General features: G+C 38.5%; 1 long non-coding RNA gene across 3 annotated transcripts; it reads right to left on the minus strand.

The window, feature by feature from the left end:
• Positions 1-267: 267 nt before the first annotated feature.
• On the minus strand, positions 268-6,639 carry LOC134486731 (uncharacterized). Of its 3 annotated transcripts, XR_015685953.1 has the most exons (4): positions 6,486-6,639; positions 4,873-4,961; positions 4,518-4,581; positions 268-1,940 (listed from the first exon to the last, which is right to left on the minus strand). It is a non-coding gene; the product is annotated as an uncharacterized LOC134486731 (long non-coding RNA). The 3 variants fall into 3 exon arrangements; XR_015685954.1 differs by lacking the exon at positions 268-1,940 and having other exon boundaries at positions 3,047-4,581; positions 6,539-6,619; XR_015685955.1 differs by lacking the exon at positions 268-1,940 and having other exon boundaries at positions 3,048-4,581; positions 4,685-4,961.
• Positions 6,640-8,411: the final 1,772 nt, after the last annotated feature.

The following is an 8,411-nucleotide window of genomic DNA, read 5'->3' on the forward strand; positions in this document are numbered from 1 at the left end:
TCTTCTAAGTCCTGTGTCCTTCGTTAAAAAACTCAAGCAGGAGATTCCCATGCCTGATACAGGGGAATTTGTTGGACACTCTATGGCTCTTGACTTGAGATTATCAACCAGGATGGAACTTTTCATTTAAACTACACAGACACAGATACACACACACACACACACACACACACACACACACACACACACACACACACACGGTTCAGAAAGACAGAGCGAGGGAGAGGGAGGGGAGAGAGAGAGAGAGGAGAGATTGTATTTACTTTTAGGCATATAGTTATGTTTAAGATCGCCTCTTTTTTGAATTTTTTTATTAGATACATTTCTTTATTTCCATTTCAAATGTTATTCCCTTTCCTGGTTTCCTGTCAAAGACCCCATCCCCTCCCCGTCTCCCATAAGGGTGTTCTTCCCCATCCACCCCCACTTACCACCACCCCTCTGACATTCCCCTGCACTGGGGGGTCCAACCTTGGCAGGACCAAGGACTTCTCCTTCCACTGGTGTCCAAACAAGGCTATTCTCTGCTCCATATGTAGTTGGAGTTATGGGTCAGTCCATGTACAGTCTTTGGGTAGTGGTTTAGACCCTGGAAGCTCTGGTTGATTGGCATTGTTGCTCTTATGAGGTTGCAAGTCCCTTCAGCTCTTTCACTCCTTTCTCTAATTCCCCCCAAGGGGGTCCTATTCTCAGTTCAGTGATTTGCTGTCAGCATTGACCTTTGTATTTGACATGCTCTGGATATGTCTCTCAGGAGAGATCTGTATCCAGTCCCTTTCAGCATACACTTTTTAGCTTCATTAATCTTACCTAATCTTGGTGGCTGTATATATATGGGCCACATGTGGGGCAGGCTCTGAATGGCCATTCCTTCAGCCTCTGCTCTAATCTTTGCCTCCATATCCCCTCCTATGGATATTTTTGTTCCCCCTTTTAAGAAGGGGTGGGAGCATCTCCATTTTGGTCATCCTTCTTGTTGAGCTTCCTATGGTCTGTGAATTGCACCTTGGGTAATTCAATCTTTTCGGCTAATATCCACTTATTAATGAGTGAATACCAAGTGTGTTTTTCTGTGACTGCATTACCTCATTCAGGATGATATTTTCTAGTTCATTCCATTACCTATGAATTTCATGAAGTCATTGTTTTTGATTGCTGAGTAATATTCCATTGTGTAGATGTACCACATTTTCTGTATCCATTCCTCTGTTGAAGGGCATCTGGGTTCTTTCCAGCTTCTGGCTATTATAAATAAGGCTGCTATGAACATATGGGAACATGTGTCTTTGTTATAAGTTGGAACATCTTTTGGGTATATGCCCAGGAGAAGTATAGCTAAGTCCTCAGGTAGTGCAATGTCCAATTTTCTGAGGAACCTCCAGACTGATTTCCAGAGTGGTTGTACTAGCATACAATCCCACCAACAATGGAGGAGTGTTCCTCTTTCTCCACATCCATCTGCTGTCACATGAGTTTTTTATCTTAGCCATTCTGACTGGTTTGAGGTGGCATCTCAGGGTTGTTTTGATTTGCATTTCTCTGATGACAAAGGATGTTGAACATTTCTTTAGGTGCTTTTCAGCCATTCAATATTCCTCGCTGAGAATGTTTGGTTTAGCTCTGTATCCCATTTTTTAATAGGATCATTTGGTTTTCTGGAGTATAACTTCTTGAGTTCTTTGTATATTTTGGATATGAGCCCTCTATCAGATGTAGTATTGGTAAAGATCTTTTCCCATTCTCTTGGTTGCCATTTTGTCCAAATGACCACATCCTTTGCTATACAGAAGCTTTGCAGTTTTATGAGGTCCCATTTGTCAATTCTTGATCTTAGAGCATAAGCCATTGGAGTTTTGTCCTCTTAAGCTTTCTTATTGTTATTTTACCCTTCTCTCCTTCTGTGAAATTGATTTTCTTGCAACGTTTGTGCTGGTCAAAAACTGTTGAAAATATAAATGTTCATTACATATTTATAATATGCCAAATATTGGGACAAATAGCAATGATGAAAAATGGGTAATTGAGGTCAAGGTTTTAATTCCTTGTCTGTTCTGATAGTTGGTAACAATTTTTACCAGAAACAAAACATCAAGAGGATTCTCTAGGCTAGCTACTTAAAGGAGAGTAAAAAGGAAGAAGGTTTATGTTTTCTTTTACTATGATGTAGTAAGAATTCTGAATTTGTCGGTGTTTCACAATTGTTTCAAAATATGAAACACAAAATAATTGGTTTAAAGCAAGATAAGTCAAATCCATAGTCACATGAAGACAGATTATAAAATCTTCCTTACTAATTGAAAAAAAATTGAAAGACACAACACCAAACATGATAGGCAACTGACATTGATGATGTGGTAGAGATCACAGAATATAGTTGCAGAATATTATAGAATATGTAAAAATTACATGGAATTCTATTACCCCTTCCCACAGAGGTTCATACATTCCACCTTAGACTCCTTCTCTTTACTTAACATCTCTGGGTCTACAGACTATAGTATGGTTTTCATTTACTTAATGGGTAATATTTACTTATAAATGATGACATATCATGTTTGTTCTTCTAGGTCTGGGTTACCTCACTTAGAATATTGTTTTGTTTTACCTAGTTGTATCCATGTCCCTGCAGATTTCTTAATGTCATTTTAAAAGCTGGTCTATACTTCATTTGTATAGATATACCACATTTTCTTTATCCCATTCTTTAGTTGAGGAACATTGAGGTTTGTTGCAGAAAAATTATATAAAAAATGTTTTCCTTTACCCCTCACTAGATATGGCACAATAGTGCCCTGAGACATATGTTAAATATCTTCATCTCAGTCAGCAATCCATCTCACTCATTTTGCTCTATCCCATATCACACTGCCAATGGCTACTCTCTGAGCCTGGCAACAATCTCTCTACCTATCTAGTTCCCAAGGCAGGTTACCACCATACCAGACAGATACATCCCAATTCTGTGATGGCCCAGTGTCTCCAGCCACCACACACACTCTTGAATTCAATTAAATGGCCACATGAAAGAACACACAACACAATAACCTCTGATCCAATTAATAAGATATAATTGCCCATCTCAATAAGATACAGTTGCTCATCAAGATACACAAAATCCTGTACACATCTAACCCTTAAGAATATTCATAACAGGGGTTGGGAATTTAGCTCAGTGGTAGAGCGCTTGCCTAGCAAGCCCAGGGCCCTGGGTTCTGTCCCCAGCTCCGAAAAAAAAGAAAAAAAGAAAAAAAAAGAATATTCATAACAATCTGTAAATGTGTAGAGATGAATCATAACATCTGTCTCCATGTTCTCTTGGCTGCTTCTCCCCCCACTCCAGTCTTCTCCTCCTCTCTAAAACTTTTCTCCCGCCCTTCCTTCCTTCTCATCTAATGACAGGCCTCGTTTTATCTTGTACCTGCCTACACCTGTATAATGACATCATCCTACAGAGGTGTTTCCAGTTTCTAGCTATTGTGAATAAAGCTGAAATGAACATAGTTGAGTTAGTGTTCTTTTAGTAAGATATAGTGTCCTTTGGGTATATACTCAAGAGTAGTATAGCTGGGTCTTGAGGTAGGTTGATACCCAGTTTTCTCAGGAATCATCATATTGATATATCCATAAAGTCTATTCAAGTTTCACTTCCACCAGTTATGAAGGAGTGTTCCCATTATTGCTCATTCTCACTAGCATAAGCTGTCACTTATGTCATTAAGTTTAACCATTCTGACAGGTGTAGGGTAGGCTGAGGTAAGGTGGGAACGGGAGTGGGAAGGATGGGGGGAGGGTAGTGGAAGGGAGTTCAGAGACAGGCAGCTGGAATTGAGCATTGTGGAGCTGTAGGGAACCCTAGAAGAGTGGAAACCACCTGAAATCTATAGCAGTTACTCTAGTGAGGACTCATAATGGAGGATGAAGAATCTGGTACCGAGGCAAGGCTTCTGGTAGTGGGAATGGGTTACATTCTTTTATTGTTGTTGGCCAAGGGAGCCCTAGGTGATCCCTAAAAAATTAGACCCATCCTACGACAAAGGTTAGTCTCTTAAAACTGACAGTGTGAACTCCATTGCCAACTCCATCTACACAGCCATTGGATGGTGAGAGGAAGAACCTATGTGGGCATGGAGCTCCGCCCCTATACTCTAATTCTTTGGCACAAGAAGGTACTTTACACATGACAGGAAGAGACACCCAAACACCAATTTAGTCATAAAACCCTTCACAATTTTTCCTGCATGTAAGGTGTGTTGGGACAATGGAGGCTCAAATTTGTGGGAATGACCAACCAATATTTGGTTTAAAATGAGACTGACACCACAGGAAGCCCATGTCTTCTGCTGCCGGGATGACAAAAAAACTGGAAATATGAAAGCCAAAGACTTAGGTTAGAACCAACTAGAACAAGTCAAAAAAATCAATGAAATGATTCCTAGTGATATTCTGCTATACTCATAGATCACTGAGTACTTTCCCCAGTCATCATCAGATGGGAGCAGATTGAAGATGGTGCAGACCTGAAGCCAGACAGAATCTCAATGAGTTCTCCATCAGGTCCCTCCCCTTGGAGACTGAAGAACACTGTGGAAGAGAGGTAGGAAACATTATAAAAGTCAGAGACAATGGAGGAAAGCAAGAGAATGTTGCCTAAAAAATCAACTAAGTAGGGCTGACATGGACTCACAGAGACTAAAATAGCAAGCATGGGATTTGCATATGCCTGTACCAGGTCCTTTGTGTATACGGTGTGGCTCTTAGCTTGGTGTTTTGTGGGACTCCTAATAGTAGGAATGGATGTTTCTCTGAATCTTTTGCCAGATCTTTTTCCTCCTGTTGAGTTGCCTTGTCCAGCCTCAGTAACACGGTTTTTACCTTGTCTAATTTTATCTTGTTTTGTGCTATTTGGCTTTGATCTCTTGGAGAACTGCTCCTTTGTGAAGAAGAAACTGAGGAGGCCAGATCTAGGGAAAAAAGGGGAAAGTGAGGCTGAAAGGAGTGGAGGGAAAGAAAACTTAATCAATCAATCAATAAAAATTAATTGCATGATAAAATTACCGTATTCTGAATATCAACTAGAACAAAGAACTAAATCACACAGTGAAATTAAATTAAATTATTAATAACAAAAACAAAATAAAAATAAAAGAGAAATGTGGATATTAAGTTATCACTTCTGTATAATCACTAGATAAAATAAGTTATATTGAAAGATAGGAAATGATATAAAAGCAATATATTAGACATGGATTACATTTAAAATGACAACTGGTATGCATTTATATTAATAAATATGATCAATTGTAAAGGAAGAACTCATGAAATATATAATTTATGAAAACTGATAGAAAAAAGGAAATATAAACAATTCAACACCCAATTTTAATTTATTGACTTTTCAATATCATTATCTCATTTCTTTCTTCCCTTTCTCCATTCAAACCTTACAATATATCCCTTCTTGTTCTTAAACAAATTGACTCCTTCTTTTTTATTGTTGTTAATTGTTATTACATGGAAATATATATATATGTATACATATGATATTATATAACCAGTCTATATAGTGTTCCTCATATGAATGTTCTTAGGGCTCAAAATTTGGCACTGAACAACCTATTGTTCTGTCCTTTCCTGGTGAGGACCACCTCTCCTGTTCCAATCATTTCTCAGTTGCCTATAACACTTTCACTTTGCTTGTGAATTTTACTCCACGAAGAAGTCTGGCATGTCCCTTAATGTTGGCCTTGTTGAGCTCACATTCCTGCAGTTATGGTGGTGGTAAGATTCTATGAGTATAGGTTTCTTCTGATGTAGTTAGGAGACATAGTCTCCCAGCAAACTTCCTAATCCTTTGACTCACACTCCTATCCATGGGCACTACCGCTCTGATTTTTAATTGATTGTAGTTTCTCTAATGTTTTCTGTTACAGAAAGAAGTTCTTTCCTGAAGACTATACTCAATTGTGGATAAAGGTTAAATGTTTAGATTTTTGTTATAGGGACTATGCTATATCTAACTTTTTAAAAAATGTGTGATTAAAAATCTTTCTTAAAATATAACTTAATCACTGAGCCATCTTTCTAGTCCCAGGTTATGATTTTCTGTCCTTTAGAATGTAACTACTTTTCTGTTGAGATAATTAAACTATTAGCAAAAAGTTGAAAGTTGATATAAAGTATCTTGCTCTCCTATAAATGGGTAAAGCATAAAATTGAAAATTTAATGATCATGGATAGGAAGCTTTATGTTCATGGATAAGAAATGTTATTGTAAAACTATAAAAAATAAAACAGTGTTTTTACCCGCTCTTGATCCAGAACCATAATGCCCCAAGATATCTGGTAGATATCTTGACAGAACCACACACCCCAACTCCGTGCTGGCCCAGACTAGCTGCCGCACACTCTCTTACACATAAACTTGCACATAAAAGAACACACAACACAATGACCTCTGATCTAATTGATAAGATATAATTGCCTACCTAAACATACAATGCCTGGTACACATCCATCCCGTAAGAACGTTTATAACAACCTGTAAAGGCACAGTGTGGAATCTTAACGTCAGCTTCCATTTTGTCTCTGCCGCTTCTCTGTCTCCTCCTGTCTGTTCCTCCTTTCCGTTCCAGTATTCTCCCCTTCCCTCAAACTTTTCTCCCGCCCATTCTTCCTTCTCGTCCAATGACAGGCCTCATTCTATCTTGTACCTGCCTCACCTGTGACATCATCCCACATAGAAATGTCAATATTTTTAAAATGTCATTTTTAACAATGTGATTTCAATATTTCATCTCATTCACATGAGCAATCTGCAGTCATTTTGTTGACATTTAAAAACAGATTCTGAAGTTTGTATTAGCTTGGAAAAGAACTGGACCTATTCAGTATGGGAGTGGAACATACTCAAGTTAGTGACACAGCTATAGTTCAAGACTTACTACAGAGCTATGGGCAAGTCAGTGGTGCAGTTGAGAGAGAAGATGAGTAGGTAGGTAAAGAGCCTAGAATAGCTAGCTAGACCTGAAGTAAACCAAGGCAAGGTTAGTCAAATAATTTTTGGCACAAGAATGATGACAGTACAATGTTTAAAATATTTTTCCACGTGGTTTAAGGTGACGTGGACATTGGCATTCCTCATCAAAGAAAATATAGTCATGATTGTAATGTAAGACGTGAACGACTGCAAATAACAAAGAGAGACAACCAAGAGAAATTAGAGCTGTCTCTCCTGTGCAGAGCCTTAAACAGAATCGTATTAGTATATGCAAACAAATACAATTCCAGAACCCTTTTGTCTGCTCAATGTCTTGTAACCTTAAATGTTAGACTACATGTATTTAGTCAGAGCTGATAATTCTGATGCGAGGTAAAGAGCTTACATAACTCATTTAAAATATCAGTAGCCCATGTTATTTTCACTGTTCCAATTCCCACATCAAATGTAAAGCCTCTTTAGAGGATTTCTGAAGCTCTGCTTGGCTTGTGCAATGTACTAGGAGGACACATTGAGATGGTGCCGGAAAGGGAGGGGCTGAGAGACGTAGGCTCACAGCAGTGCTGTGCAAACCCAAATGAGTTATGCAGTGTCTCCCTTTGCTGAATCTGTGCTTTGCATGTCATAGTTAAAGTGTCCATTCATTTCAAAATGGCCAAGGAAGTGAGCACTCCATGGTTTGGTTAGTAAATCCAAAGTGAAAGCAGACTATTGTGGAAGTCTGGCTCTCTTTTACAAGGTTTTCTGAAGCTGTCTCCATATTTTTCCCTAATCCCATTTTTATTTATTTTTATTTAAACCCCCTTTCTCATAGAATATATTCTGATCCTATTCTTTGCTCTCTCTTATTTTATCTCTGTCCCCATCTCACTCTACCCAACTTCATATTATTTCTTTTTATTTCTTAATAAAAGTAATAAAAAGAAAGCACCCAAAATCAAAACAAAAAGAAAACAATCAATAAGACCGTAAGACAAAAATATGAAAATGAAACTCTCTCTCTCTCTCTCTCTCTCTCTCTCTCTCTCTCTCTCTCTCTCTCTCTCATACACACACACACACACACACACACACACACACACACACACACACACACTGTAGTCTGCTTTGTGTTGGCCAACTATTTCTAGACATTTTACCTGCCTTGAAGTGTGGTGTCAAGCCACAGGTGGGAGGCAACTTTCATTGCTGAAATTTTGTCTGGTAAGAACCTGTACAGATCTTGTACATACCTTCACAGTCTTGCTGGATTCATATGTGCATCAGTCCTATTATATCTACAAGATGCTGCTTTCCGTGGAGACATCTACCACCTTGGTTTTTACCATCTTTCCACCTTCTTTCCAGCTCAGATTCCTAAGCCTTGAGAGATAGGGTTTGGAGATGAATACTCCAAAGCCTCTAACTCTGTACA

This window comes from Rattus norvegicus, chromosome 4 (genome assembly GCF_021556685.1).
Source record: "Rattus norvegicus strain SHRSP/BbbUtx chromosome 4, alternate assembly SHRSP_T2T, whole genome shotgun sequence".
Classification (NCBI taxonomy): Eukaryota; Metazoa; Chordata; class Mammalia; order Rodentia; family Muridae; genus Rattus; species Rattus norvegicus.